The sequence below is a fragment of the Equus quagga genome, chromosome 15 (genome assembly GCF_021613505.1).
Source record: "Equus quagga isolate Etosha38 chromosome 15, UCLA_HA_Equagga_1.0, whole genome shotgun sequence".
Classification (NCBI taxonomy): domain Eukaryota; kingdom Metazoa; phylum Chordata; class Mammalia; order Perissodactyla; family Equidae; genus Equus; species Equus quagga.
Window position 1 is genome coordinate 60,742,295 of NC_060281.1, and position 15,950 is coordinate 60,758,244.

Sequence of the window (15,950 nt, forward strand, 5' to 3'; positions counted from 1 at the left end):
AATTACCCACCTCCAACACCAATGTATTATAAGGAGGAATGTCAGTTCCATGGTACCAGCAGAAAGGTTGCTGGCACGCTGGGAACAGACATATCAGAGGGCTAGAGGTGTCTACTCGAGTGTAAATAATGGTGACCTCTGGATGGTGGAATCTCGGGAGCTTTTACATTCTCTTTGTTTTCCTTATTTGTATATCTTATGTTTCTACAATGAACATATCTCTTGTGTATTAAGAAAAAATATGCTTTTTAAACGTTTTTAAAACAACCTTTCTTAAGGCATGGACAAAAGGGTCAAGTAGCTCAAAAGACGTATTCACATACCTCATCAAGAAAATAAGTTGTCCCATATTTAGGACTGTCAGGATTCCTTCGGGTCAGTTGGCTGTAATTCAGAGCACAAGGACTGACAACCTGCTTTGCTGACTGCCTGTATTTTCTAGGGTAAAGAACAGGACATACGGTTTGGTAAGCGTGCCTGCTTTTGGAAGTGAGACGATTCCAGAGCGTGGCAGTCGTGTAGTTGCTGAACGAATCTAGCCTTTGAAAACCTCAGGGACCCACAAGCTCAAAACTTAAAGGAAAACCAAGCCAAAGAAAAAACAAACAAGCAAACATGGTTTCTAAACACTGGAGAGACTGTCCTGCATTAAACTGCCACTCAATTCATTTCAACTCCGCAACCTTATGGAGGATCTCAGCCGTGCCGGCAGGGGCTGGGCGCTGAGAGCAGAGAAGCAGAAGGACACAGACTCTGTCTCTCCAATGCAGGGCAATTTAGCATCTTCTTACCCAGTGAGCTGCCCTTCTCAAACCACCCAGCAGACCACTGGACGCCAAGTCAGTGGGAGAGATGACAAAGGCCCTAGAGGTGTGAATGCAGGGAAGTCTAGGCGAAACCACCAGGGAGTCAAATTCCACTGACTGCTGCCTAAGTTAACTACCCTCAGCTTCAGTTTTCGTATCTGTGTTACGGGGATAATAATAAATGCTTCATAGAGATACTGTGAAAATCACACCTATCAGGTGGCCAGATCAGTTCCCCTCCCCCCATTTCTGTGAGCCGTCCCACACCCCACTGAGCAAATGGTTAGCACCTGTTGGAGTAGTCCAGTCCTGCTCCTCAACAGACTCAGCATTTCACCATATAACTTAGAATTATTTCAATCAACAACAGTTCCAAGATCGCCTAGTGGAGGCTGAGCTTTAGCATCTGTACAGAGTTCTCAACAGTCTTCATTTGATCATCAGAATTTCCAAATAACTACCCCTGCAATGCTTTTATGAAATAGAGTTGCTTGAGCTAGATGAAAGAAAATTTTGTGACATGCTTTTCATATATCTTAACTTATTTTCTGTCACATTTTTCTTGCGCGCATTTAAGAAATGTTTAATTGTCTTGCAAACCTGATTCATCCTGTAGCTCTACAGACATCGGCTATTGGTCTAAGTTACTGCCCAGGAACAGGAAACAGCAGATATTGTTGATTTGTCATAGAGTTCAAATTTTCAAAATTTTAGAGGTGACACTTGAAGTTTCCTTAATGCCTCTGCTGACACTTACCCAAATGCAATGCCTGTTGTTAGTCCAGGTCTCAGAGAACTATGTCTAAGACAGGGTGAAGCATGCAAGAACTTTATGGAGGAAACACTTGTAGGAGTGGGAAGAGCCAGGTGAGGCTGGGAGCACCATTAGACTGGGACGCAAGGCGGGCCCTGAGGAAAGAAGGAGCAGAGGTCGGTGGCAGCATCCCAAAACACTCTGCAATCTGATGACGTCTCCACAAGGCCATCACACAAAGTCCAGACAATGTTGTGCATCAGAGGAGTCCTGGGTCTCCCAGGAACAGGCCTGCCTCAGTATCCCCCCTATTCAAGCATTGGCTGGGAGCAGCCTATGGAAGCAAGGGCTCAAAGGAAAGGGGGAAGCACAGCAATGGATTTCAGAGCCAGCAGCTGGGCCCGGGCCCGTTACACTCCTGGAGCTGCTGGCCTGTGAGGCACGTTCTCAGGGCCACGGCACCTACACTGACGGAAACTCATCATGCTCCCAGCATTCACACGTTTGTACTTTCACCCTCCTCTGTCACTAGAGCGTCCATAGACCCCACAAGATCTTAATATTACTTTACTACAGCACTTCATACTCTTCAATCCATGTCTTTGTTTCCTCCTTAACTAATTTCAGTAAATATCAGCTGGGAGACAGGCACAGTATTGGCTGGCCCAAAGTGGATGACACGCAGTGGCTGTCTTGGAGAGGATCTGGCCTGGCACAGTGAGGCAAACAAGGCCGTCTTAGGAGGAGAGCAGACTAAGAGGAGAAGAGGTCAAAAGAAGCAGATGGAGAAGGAAAAACTAAGAGCCCTCAGAACGTGTGCAATATGAAACGAGGGTATGTTCATGGAAGCCAAAGGGAAAACGAGTGTTGAGGGACAAGGGGTCACTTAGCAGACAGATTGAGAGGACCTAAGAACCTCAAGTCATATGTAGGAAAAACATTATATTTCCGTGATATTGATGAGATTTGGAGACTTTGAGTATCTTTGCTTAAGTGCACACAGGGACAGGACTAGGACTCCGTTCTGAGCTTATTTTGTGACTTTGCCATCTAAGTGTTCCTTCCCCCACTGCCACCCTTCATTCGGTCATTGCTGGTATTCTCACAGCCACTCTGCTCTTCTGGGCTCTCTTCACATCTCTTTTCCCTAGATTCCTCACTCAGCAAGAGATGCTACCCAGGCTCCATCCTGGGAGATAAGACATTGTCATGCAAGGTGGGTTTCTTCATGCTCCTCAAGATCCTGTTTGAGTCTCCACTGGTCACGCACGGAGGTTTGGGAGAAATTCCAGAAGTTACACAATATGAGCTAAGGAATTGACTTCACTAGAAAACATTATTTGGCCAAGGGTCAACAAGAAGAGAGAAAGCATATTGTCCCCAAAGTTCCCAACGTCTCACAGAGACATGGGCCAGAACCAGGGCACCGCTGGACCTGCAGTGGGGGTCCAGAGGAGGCAGCCCTCCATGACGCAGGTCTCCCTGTTATAGGTCCATCACGGCAAAGCATTCCTGTCAGTGGGGGAAAAAACAGGCTGCTCGGTGCCAGGCAGTCTGGGTTTGGGACGTCAGCTATTTACAGGATTACACAGCTATTGCAAAATATCAGCCACCTGAGCCTGGAGACTGTAGCGGCTTGGAGGGAACGGCAGTCTCCCCTACAAGGGGAAGAATCCCGGGTCCTAGGGCAAGCAGATGGAGGGCAGCTCTTCCTGCTGGAAAATAGGGGTCCCCTGGTACCAGAGAGTTTGTCAATCAGGAACACAGAGTCTACCCCCATGAGCACTTTCAGACAAGTCTGCTCATTGCACCACAGAACTGTAGTCAGAATAGCTGCATTATACCAGTGACGGTGGTTCTAGGAATAGGTGCAGGGTAAATGTGGCAGCTGTTCAAAAACTGGAAGGAGAGCTTCAGCAAGTGAGATTCTGAGGCAACCCTCCATAAAAGAGAGAGGTCAGAATCTGAAAGGGCAGATAAGGTTTGGGTTATAGGGCAAATAAGATAGGTGGCAGACAAGGACAACTAAGATGTAAACCAGAACTACGTGCCACAGAACAGAGAGGAGAGTTGGAGCTCGCATCTTGTCAGAACACAGGCAGCTGTAGATACCTGAAATACCCCACACCTGGATTGCGGTTCACTGAAGAACCGAGATCCGTTTCCTCTTAGGATTTCAGGATGGAATTCAGAAATGGCATCTTGCTCAGGTAGATGGCACACTGACGACGTAGGGTCCTGAAGTGCTTGTTGGTGTTTGCTTTACTTTTCTCATGCTGACATAATTGTTTAGCTTTTTCTTATCCTAGACCTCAAATATTGCTGCTCAGCATAGAAATCTCCACAGTGGAATTCTCTCTTCTTCCCAATATGCTATTCCTTCAGCCCAATTCAGATGTTGGAATTCTAAAGACTTCTTGACGTCTAGGGGCAAGCTCCTGGGTTTGGAGAAGTTACAGAATAAAGAACTTCTAGAACAAAACAACAGTTTCTAAATCCTGACAAGGAATGTCTAGCAACGGTCCCTTTTGCACCATGGAGAGAGGGGTTAGCAGAGGGCCTGGCACCCAGCTCCTCTGCTCTATTGCTGCCCTTGTCACTCGAGCTGTGATGTAGGCATTTTCAAATGACCCCAAAGTGTTTTTCTCTCCTCTATATTGTTTGTCTTGAGGTAGACTGAGTGTTAAAGATAAGCCAGGTTTGGAACTCGGTTGGAACCAAGTGTGACTAATCACCAGCCACTCGTGCAAGGCATACTTTTGCCCCTCCTGTGTGCCAGAGCACATCCCTCCCAGTCATTCTCTACACCTCAGTCAAGTCTGGCTCTCCTTTACCCCATCCACCTCTAAACAATTGCCTCTGGTGGATAATAAACTCAACTAAAGCTATAACACCTCTCCTCGAGCCCACAGTGTGCCTTTGCACAGCCCATGGCTAATTGGTGTGTATATCCACACTGGCTGCTAGATCCTCTTCCAGCTGAAAACACAAGTTCTACTCCAAGCTCTGCAACTATCTCACACTGGGAATTTTTGTAAGTCAATAGATTCTGGGCATATGTTTTCTTATCCATAACATAAGGAAGTTAGCAAAGATGAGACATTGCCACCTCTCATCATTTCTATGTCCATGGCGGACATCATTAATCAGTCATCATTAATCAATCATGACACTGAGCTCCAACGTCAACTCAGAATCCTTCTCAACCCAGGGCTCCAGGCAGCCACTACCAACCACTAATATTAGCTTTTGAAATAAAAAGTATTTGCCATCCTGGGACCAAGCTGTCTTCCAGATCTAATAGTCTATTAGTGCATTAAATGAATGTAAAGGCAATATAACGTTAAGAACAGTGAGAAAGACCGACAGATTCTGATGCAAATCCATCTTTTTGTAGTTAACATTAAATGAAGGCTGATCTAATTTTTTAAACCAGTATATAGCTTCATTTGAAGTAAAATACCTCTAATTCAATGATGAAACTTGATGCTTTTTGGGTAGGACAATAGAATTTCTTCGGTATACTTTGAACCCGTTCCCAAATAAGAACTAGCTGTTTGAAAATCACTTCATAGCTCAGATGACTGACATTCAGTATATTATCTAAGTCATTTGCTTCTTCCCAACTGTAGATTTTACAAAATTTAGAGCAATCAGACAAGGACAAATAACTAATGACAAATCTTTCTTCAGCGAAATGCATTAAGTAGATCTCGTAGCCCGTGCACCTACAAGAAAGGAGAAGGAAATCCCAGGGGCCAGAAGCCATTAAACCTACCGATAGGAGCTTCAGGCTGTGGATCTCAGAACCTCAGGAAGAGAATGCCCTAATTGTGCTTCTGGCATGTCACTGTCTTTGTCAGCTTTCATACATCTCCCTCTACACACCTGTCAGCTCCCCCAGGACAGAGACCCTCTTTATTCATCTCTAAATCCCAAAAGCCTGGGACATTAACCAGCCAACTAGGGATAAGTGGTTTTTGAGTGACTTTCCATTGCTCAGAGCTTTAAGGAGCAGACTTGAAAATGCATGGGGGGTTTAGAAGGCAGCCTGCACTCTGTCTGCACAAATGCCCATCGCCTGCTAGTGGAAGGAGCCCAAGAATCCTTTCTTGGAACACTGTTCCTGGGAAAGTGAGCAGGAATATTGCTTCCAGGCCTGACTACAGTTTCTATCAGGCTGATCCAATTTGCAGCCTCTCCAGCGGGCACTCAATGTCCAGAGGTGAGAAAGGGGCTTCTTTAAAGACTCCACAGCAGATGCTGGGAACGTCCCAGTCTTTGGCCCTCCGGCAAAATACATAAACTTGAAATGACAAAACCCCCAGGAAAGTTCATTAGAACATCTGGGCACCTTATCAGGGATTTAGGAGGCTTTCCAGAGTTGATCCAAGCTCTGCTTTATAAAAATTGCCTGCCCCTGAAAGATTTATGGCAAAGATTTTTCTTTTTCTTCTCCTCCTCCTTCTGCTTCTCTCTCATCTTCTCTCCCTCCTTCTCTGACTTTTATCACTGAAAAGTTAATTCTGAGATACTGAACAATCCTCACATTTCCAGGCCTGCTGTATACACTGTGACTATGAAACATCTGTGCCTCAGTTAACCGTTCTATACCAAAACAAAATAGGTGCAGTGTTTCACAGCTTGAACTGGGGAATTACATGAGGTTGAATTACCCTTTACTTTTTCAACTGGGTCCTTGGCCAAGACAACGTAACCTTTCAGTCCTAATTTGTATAAATAAGAAAGATCTTTCTATGTTTCACTGATTTTTAAACTGGTAATTTTATACCAGTCACGGATTTCAATTAACTAATTGCTATTCCTCTGTACTTGTGCCTTGAAATGACTTAACCTAAGAAGTTACAATCGTGAAATTAAAATAAATAATGATATTCCGATAGAGTACTGCCCATTCATACAAATCAACAATCTTTGTTCATTGCCTTGGGGAAAAATAATGTTCTTTGAATAATCAAAATGATATTACCATAACATTACCATTAACTCCTCCTTTATTTCTCTACTCTGCCTTGATTTAGTTGATATGTTTTCTTTTGTGATTTTTTTCATTTTCATGAATAAATTAACTGACAATGGCCATCAGTGAAACAAAGAAAGGGGATGCAGTTGCAGGCTAAGGGACAAAAAGGGGACAGACCTCAGGACACAGAAATTCTCAAGGGTCTAAAGATGGAAACTCAAGAGCCCCAGTGGTCTGAGGACATGAAAGATGCCACAGCCTGGAAAGAGAAACTAAAACCCAAGGATCTGAAAAGCCAACTCATTAAGTAAATAAAAATGTCCACTGAATTTTGAAGATAAGAAGAGGAGTGGAGCTCAGTAGACATCTAGATCTTATAAAGGCTTTCAGGGTAATAAAGAAACATCCACTGATGAAAAATGGCTAGGTTCAATCTGATCCACGTTCAAGCCTGTAATGGATTCAGCGTTCATGGACATGGGTATGGATTAGCGGATATACATAAGTATATTTTGGTTTTGTTTTCAATTATATTTGAAATATTATGAAGTATAGTTTTAATACTTTGAAAAAATTTTAAAAATCATAGGGCATGGGATTTTTCATTTCTAATTTCTGACTGAGCACTACTCACTCCTGATTTAAAGAAAGACTTGGTGTGCTTCTCAGCTACAGCCATGTGACCAGACTGGATTTCCATTTAAAAGTTGAGCACCTGGGGCTGGCCCCGTGGCCGAGTGGTTAAGTTCGTGCGCTCCGCTGCAGGCGGCCCAGTGTTTCGTTGGTTCGAATCCTGGACGCGGACATGGCACTGCTCATCAAACCACGCTGAGGCAGCGTCCCACATGCCACAACTGGAAGGACCCACAACGAAGAATATACAACTATGAACCGGGGGGCTTTGGGGAGAAAAAGGAAAAAAAAAACAAAATCTTTAAAACATAAAAAATAAAATTTAAAAAAATTTGAGCACCTGGAGTCCTGACGAAGTGAGATTATACAGCAGCAGGTCCTCTGAGCTCCCCTAAGTTCCAGGCTTGGCAGTCCCCATGCCCTCACCCTACAGCAGGCAGAGAAGCTACACCTTGGGTGGGTACCCGGAGTGTGCAATGGGATCCATGTTTACACAGCTGTGGATTTAGCGTCTCATTGTTCATGTGCAACAGGACAGTACTGGGCCTTTCATTTGAAGGTCTCTTGCCTTAGAAAATAAGGCATTTGAATCAGATCAGATCCAAATTCAGGGCTTTCTACTAGCTTGCTATTTCTTCTTTAGTGCATCATTATTAATGCACCTACAAGCTGTCATATACATTCAGTCCTTCATCTTGAGGTCTTTGCTATTTCTCCCCACCAGATCCCAATACCCTAAGGGCAGGGTCCGAACATGGCACAGGTTGTGCACTAGCACGTCGGCCCTAGGTAACCACATGGTAACGTGGCGTGGTCGTCGGGATGAGGCATTTAAAAGACTTTGTTTCTCCTTTGAGTCCTAGGAGACGGGAAGGCATTTCGAATTAATCAAATGAAGTATAGAGGCTGTGCCAGAGGGCATCATTTACTCCTAACTCTTTAGGTTTTCCTAGAGGGGATGGAATTTCCACACACTCCTCTGGACAGAAAAATATGGGAAGACTCTCTCAGCTTCTCTCACTCTCTTCTCCCCAAAGAATGAGGGTTTTATGGGGATATTTGTATAATTGGTTCATTCGAGATAAGGAAATATGGGCAAGACAACCTCTGCCTCTTCTGAGTTCTCCATCTTCAGATCAGGTTGGTGGTGTCCTGCTCTGTTCTCTCCATCCAGAGGTTCAGAGATGAACGTGAGGTTGGTGGGGAAATTTGGCCATTTCAAGGGTTATTTACTTTAACAGCCCCGTGGCTATTGGTCCAAACTGCACTTTCCAACAGAGACGATGATTTTTCATTCCTGTCTGACTTCTGTGTCTTATCTTACAATTGCATCCAATCTCTGGTGTGAGATGAGAGGATTGAATCCTAAAAAACACAAAACAATGAGGCAGAGGATTAAAATTCATGTTCAGGGAATAGTATGCTCACAGGTCTGAGAAGAAGGGGGTTTATGTTCAAGGACCAGAGACTACCCAGGCCCTCTTCCCTGCTGTCCCTCTAGCCCAAGGAAGAAATGGAAGCTAATGGAAAGAGCTTCTGGTCCTTTCCTCTGCTTAGGGCCTTTGGTTTTTCTTATGCTGTCTTATGCTCACATCTCTGTCTCCAAACCACGTATCTAGTACTTGCCAAGCTGTCTGATACACTGTCTTCATTTTTTCCGCTACTTTATTTTTAAACTCATTTTTGTGTTTCAAAAATAATGCTAAATATATTCTCATTATAAAAATTTCAAATGCTACAAAGTGAATGTCCCACCTGAACCTCCCCCACCCCCGATGCCAACATTCCTCTCTGAGAACCACCACTCTCAAATATTTCCTGAAGACCGACTTCAGTAGTTCAGCTGCAATGAGGCCCACTTCTCCAGAACACTCTATGTGCCGCCCTCTCTGGAGGGCCAGACTTGGTTTATTTAAAACCCCATGTAGCTACACCTCAGAGTTTGAACTTCCAGACATCTTTATACTTACCAAAAGAGCTGGCTGATTCAACCACCAATTTAACAGAGAAATACGTTAACCATTGTGGTGCAGTTAACAAAATTGAGGTTTTGGGAAACCCTATAGGACAAACACCCAGTTTCTTCAACAAATATGCTTCTAGAGGGAAAAAGAGAGAGAGATGGGGGTAGAGGAATCTATAGATTAACAGAAACATATTGACCAAAGGCAACGTGTCAACCTTCCTTGGATCCATGACTCAAACAAACTGAGAGCAGAATAATTAAAAGATATTGATGAGACAATTAGAAATGTGAGCAATGACTGGATATCAGATGATAATAAGGAATCACTGTTAATATTGTTGACATGTGACAATAGATTTATATCTTTAAATTTATGAGTTCTTATCTTTCAGAAATATAATCTGAAAGCTTTATGAATGGAATTCTATGAGGCTTGGGATTTGCTTCACAACGGTACCGGGCAGGGGAGAGTGAGTGGGGGTAAAACTGAAACAAGATTGGCCAGGCTTTGATAATTGTTGAAACTGGGTGATGGGTACCTGGAGTTCTTCTTTTGCATGTGCTTAGAATTTTCCATAGGAAAAACTGTTTTAAAAAAACCACACAAAACTTTGGCTAAGTTTCACTGGCACAGTCCTGAGGGGACAAATCTTTTCTTGCCTTCCTCTGGACCTGTCGAGCTGGGTGCGGCTGACAGAGAGGGCTGGCAGCAGGTGTGGGCATGAATCAGGCTGAGAAAGGGCTTGGGGAGTTGGAGTGGCCCTGACCCTGTTAATGAAACTTGACTACTCTCTGCAGAACGCCAAGTTCAGTCCCGGACTCAGATGGAAAACATGCACGGCCCCCTTTGCAATGACCCCAGCATTGAGGTTCCTGTCATTTCACTGCAGGACTAGGTTCCCACACCCTGCCTTAATTCGAAACATTCACGCGCATCTCTTCCCCAGTACGAGGAAGTGGAGAGATGAAGGATTTCACAGAAGCGTTTCTCTGGTTGCGTGGGTGGTGCTTTGCCCTGGAATGTGGGCAGCCTGGCACACGTGACGCCGAATGCAGATACGACTCAGCAGGGCTTCGGACTTCGCCCAGGAGTGAGATGACTGGAATATTTTCTTTGAAAAGTAGCCTCCATAAATAGGAAATGATTAATTCACCACAAGGAATTTTATATTCTACAGGGTGATACCCTCGGGAAAGAAAAGGCCTCTTTGAGAAAGCGAGATTGAGAAGGTCTCCACTGGTCCCCTCCCTGTCAGCGCTTGCTTGACTGTTTGCCTTCATACAGCAAGGAGGCAGCACGAAGGCGGGGTAGGGAAGAAAGCAGAAAATCCCTTTTACCTGCTTTGAAAAAGCTGTAACCATCAAAGGATCTTATCAAGAAAGTGAAAAGACAACCTACAGAACTGGTGAAAACATTTTGAAATCACATATTGATAATGGTTTAATGTCCAGAATATATAAAGAACTCCTACAACTTAACAACAAAAAGACAAACAATTCAACTTAAAAATGAGCAAAAGACTTGAATGGAATATCTCCAAAGAAGATAAACAAATGGCCAACAAGCACATGAAAAGATGCTTGACATCATCAGTCATTAGGAAAATGTAAATCAAGACCACAATGAGATACCTCTTCACAGCCACTGGGACGGCTTTAATAATAATTTTTTTAAAACGGAAAATAAGTATTGCAAGGATGTGGAGAAATTAGAACTCTCTTATGTTGCTGGTGGGAATGGAAAACAGTTTGGTGGTTCCTTAAAAAGCTAAACATAAATTACCATACAGCCCAGCAATTCCACTCCTAGAAATATACCCAAGGGAATTGAAAGCAAGGTCTTGAACAGATACCTATACACCCATGATCATAGCAGCATTCTTCACAATAGCCAAAAGGTAGAAACAACCCAGTGTCCATCAACAGATGAAGGATAAACAAAATGTGGTTTATCCATACGATGGAATATTACTCAGCCATAAAAAGGAATGAAATTCTGACACACGCTACAACATGGATGAACCTTAAAAATGTTATACTAAGTCAAATAAGCCAAATATAAAAGGACAAATATTACGTTATTTCACTTACATGGAATATCTAAAATAGGCAAGTTCATAGATACAGAAAGCAGATTAGAAGTTACCAGAGCTCAGGGAAAAGGGAAAGGGCCAGTTATTGCTTAATAACTTTAGCAGAAGTTTCCATTTTTAAGCAGAGTTTCTGTTTGGGGTGATGAAAAAGTTTTGGAAATAGATGTGGTGATGGTTGTACAACATTGTGAATGTAATTAATGCTACTGAATTGTACACTTAAAAATTATTAAAATGGCAAATTTTGTGTTGTATATATTTTACCACAATTTTTAAAACTGAATAATATAATTTATCAAAACCCACTGAATTGTGCACTTTAAATGGGTAGATCAAATGGTATGTAAATTATTCTCACTAAAACAGCAAAAAAATAAACACACACACACCCAAAAAAGTTGCAGCTTCTGACCCATGCTGATGTCCACCCAAGATGTGGCTGCTGGAGAAGACAAAGCCACCAATGTCCAGTGTTAAGGGACATGACCTCGGCCCCAAGGGTGCCGTCTCCAGAGGCCCCCAGAGCTGCACAGGCACCTCTCCGCCATCTGTCAGCCAGAGCTGATCTGTGCCCCCTCTTGCTGATGCGCACGGAGCCTGATTACAGGTATAGCCTCGTGTCTTCTCAAATTCTGGCTTTGGAGAGGAAGGAGCTCTTCCAGCTTCCGATCAGCCCCTCCAGCGAGGACGTAGACCAGTATGTAGAAAACCCAGTTTGTGACCCTCTCAGTGAACTTGGACAACTAAGCCACTCACTCGTCCTTTAAGAAGATTCAGTGACTTGGGGAACAGCAGATACCTCCACCAGAAGGTGATTTTGGAGAAGGGTGAGGCCCAGGTCCTCCTCAGGCAGTGCAGGCCGAGCGGGCGACAAGCCAGACGCCCTCGCTGTGAAAGAGATTTCCACCTCCCCCTGAGCCAAGCCATGCCACATCCGAAACTCCAGACACCGTCTCCCCGCCTTCTCTCCCTCCTCCAGCCCACACTCCCACCGGCCCACCCTGGCGGCTCCTCCCTGCGCTGGCACTCGGCCTCCCCCTCAGGACAGTCCAGGAGTTTTCAGCCTGGAATCATACTCTGCCTCCTTCTCCCCTAGCTAAATCCTACCTTGTGTCTGGGTCTCAGTCCACTGTTGCCTCATCTTTGAACCCTTTCAAAACCCTCCAAGTCCAAGTTAGTCGGCCTTCCTCTGTGCTCCCACCTGTAACACAGAACTTGTGTTGTGCTTGTCCGTCTCTTTTTGAACGATCAAGTGCTTGAGGACAGAGGCTGCAAGGTTGTCTCTGTATTCCCATCGCTTGGCACAGTGGCTGGCACATAATAAGCTCTCACAGAAGTTTGTTGAATGAATGAGTGAATGAATGAATGAGTAGTTGAACGAATGGCAAGACCACAGCATTGGACAACCCAGGGGACAACACGCACATTGAAGTCAGGAGAGGTAGTTGCATTCTCACAGTAAATAAAGTAAGAGGGCCCTGGAGCTGGGCCCTGGGGGAACTTGAGTGCCCACCATTCCATATTCCCGCAGATTTAGCATTTCCCCAAGTAGGCTCATAGCCCTCTCAAGACAGCAGGAGGCTGTGTTTCCCTCCAATTTTCATAGTAAAGAAAGTCACTTGTCCAAGACAAAAATGATTGTCCATAAGTAACCATTGGCCTATCTCGGTCATGCCCGTCCCTGCATCCTACTTTGGACGTTACACTCTGGATTCTGTACCCCAGAGTCTTGGAGAGGATGCCCTCCTTCACTCCCTGCGTGTGTTGGGGGGGGAGGGGGTCCCGGGGGAAGGAGCTTCAATTCCCTTTCCTCCTTTATCACACCAGCCTTTTCTAACTGCCTAACGTGTGATTTCAGTCAAAACTGCAAAAATAAACTATATTTCCTAATTTTCTGTTTTCTGAACATTACATTTTTTACGTGGAAAGCAATATCAGTGTTGTGTTCCCATTTTTCCCTGAAATATCTAGACGTCATTTTAGTATTATAGGAAATATATATCAAAGATTCTCCCAAATCGAAGAAGCTTAACAGTAGCGCATTGTCTACAGTAATTCCTACTGCACATTTCTACTCAAACCTGAATTTTTCCCTAAGATTTCCAAATGCATCTCAGAGTCTTTGGTTAACTCCAGCTTGTGCCCCTTCATGCTAATATGGAAACTACAATCAACTAAACATCTATTGTTTTCTTTTTAGTAAATGAGTATGTGTTGGAGATTTTTTTACTGCATAATAAAACCGACATAAAATGAATTTGCTCCAGTGTTTCCTCGCTCTTTAAAAGCCCCTGCTCGGGCGGGCGGGTCTTCTTGGCATCCTGCCCAGGCCATAACGAGGTTATCAACGGGGCGCTGGCAGGCCGCTCGGCCTCGGAGCTCTGGCGAGCCTGGGTGTCCTGCTGCCTGCCCGCTCGGGGTGCCCCGGCCGGGCGCGGACCGTGAGCAGTTTGCATCCCCCAGGGGGCTTGGCCACTGTGGATACTGCTGTTATAGACTCTGGTTGTTTCGGACTCTATGTTTTTTATTACATTCCTTTGCAATTCTAGCAGCTGTTTTTGTCAAGAGTCTTAATAAAGTTTGAACTGCTGAAAGAACTTTATGGAAATTGGTCACAGAAGTCTATGCGGCACCTTTTAGACAACCAGAGGCCACACTGCCCCACAGCTACTTTTCACAGTAGCTTTAGTGACAAAACAACAGCCTGAGTGAAGGAGGGTAGCTCTGCAACGAATTTCTGCCTAGATTTCCAGTCTAGATGACTGAGCGACCACCCTCCACACAGTTAGTTTCTTTAGCTCTGTTTGCCACAGTTTATTAAAAACATTTGGCTCCATGGCCCAATATGAAGATGCTTTAAGGACGTTTGCCTTTTAAAAGAGTCAACTCAAGTTTTTTTTTTTGATTTTTGGATTTTTTTTTCATATTCTTCAATTTTATAAACCTAAGACTCTGGAGAATTAAACAGAGATTTAGCAGAGTTCTTTAGTCTGTGAACGAAAAATAAAGTCAGCTGCTGTTAGCTTATCTCTCCTATTGTTTAATTATACTAAAATATTCTTCCATTGTGTTAAGCGTATTAATTTGGCCACAAAGCTACCTCGATTCTACATGAGCCGGTAAAGAATTCTAACCTTGTTCTAGACCTGCCTTGAGTATAATGGTTTACCCTCCACTTCACATCCCAGTGTTATGGAAGAATAATTCACCAACAGACCAAAACTAACCATTCATCTGTTTGGGTTGTGACTTCATACATTTCCGTGAATAAAACAGAGTCTACAAGCAGTAAAACCATACGTCCAGCACCTTAAAGGGCACCCGGGCATCCTCTTCCCAAGTTCTTTATTCAACGTCTCCTTGGACATGAATTTTGCCACCAAAACGGAGAAGTTTAAAAGCAAAATAAGTTATTAGCAACACTGCAACTAGTTGAAATAAAGTATTTGTATATAGATGCTGCAGTAACTTTAGACAAGTCACCTCGGACTCATAAAGTGTAAAACGAAGAAGTTTCACTAGATGATCTTGAAAGACCCTCACACTGCTAACAACAGGGCGTCTAAGATGAGCCGAGAATCCTCGGCTGAGATGAGAGATGGGCCAAAGGTGGCCACGTGGGATAGAAGGCACTGCTCACAGGGTGCTTTCCTGTGGAATAAACAGACACTTCACCATTCCAGGTACAACAAGAAGCACTAGAAACCAAGGCGCTGGATCCATCCTCGGCTCCAAAGCCGACTGAAATTCACAAAGCCTGTGGTTACGGGGTCAGCACACAAATCCAGCTTCCTCTGGTCTTTTGAGAACTGCATCTGATTTTAATTTTCTTTTGTCTGTCAGAATCTATTCCAACGCAAAGGAGAGAGAAAATAGAATCACGGTAAAGAGCCTTACATCGTTTGCTATGACGTCAGAGTGAAATACTTTTGCTGAATTAGAGTTCCATTCTCATTTACTGTCTAGAGTCAGTGGACATTTCTTATATCACTTTTGCTACTAAAAAAAAAAAAAGGCCCAATTCCAATCACTTACCTATGTTCTGATACCCCAGCGCCTGTTCCTCAGACGGCGGGGGAATGTGTCTCGGATTAGGATGACCTCCTGTAACTGCCTCGGTCGTCCTGTCATCACAAAAGCACACATTTCCTGTAACAAACAGTGGGGGGTGCTGTTGTATTGGACGTCTTTCCACTACCAGCTCTCAGGAAATTTTTCCTTTCTAAGGGAAAAGGACTCTTTCCCATAGCAATATGAACATGATGTACAATAATGAAAACAATAACTACATCAACATATTTCCCCCAGAAGTTGCGGATTTTTTTCAGTGTGAATGTAGGGCTCTCAGATATAAGATACTAAGATAAATGAATGGACTTTAGAAAAGGAAAATATATTTTCGAGATGCACATGGGCTTGCCAGACCTTGTAATTGGACGATTTTAACTGCTGTGTATTAGGAGTTTCATAACAGCACTAAAATGTAGTGAACAGCAAGATTGACGTCTGGCCACAGTCAGCCTGGTGTCATGGAATACACTTCCTGTCTGAGTTTCACAGGCATGAGGCTGGCAAGTGTGATAGAAAGACACACTTTTAAACCAAGTTGTGACAGCTGAATATTATTTTCAGTCACTACACTTAAGATCTGTGCTAGGTGCTTCTTCCTTCCCCTCCCTGAAGCCTGAACTCTGAGGACCCAACTTCGTACTTG

At 43.9% G+C, this 15,950-nt stretch overlaps 1 long non-coding RNA gene across 1 annotated transcript; it reads right to left on the reverse strand.

Moving 5' to 3' along the window:
• Nucleotides 1–360: 360 nt before the first annotated feature.
• Nucleotides 361–15,348, reverse strand: LOC124226201 (uncharacterized). The gene is made up of 3 exons (XR_006885246.1): nt 15,272–15,348; nt 7,518–8,542; nt 361–438 (listed from the first exon to the last, which is right to left on the reverse strand). It is a non-coding gene; the product is annotated as an uncharacterized LOC124226201 (long non-coding RNA).
• Between the last annotated feature and the right edge of the window lie 602 nt (nt 15,349–15,950).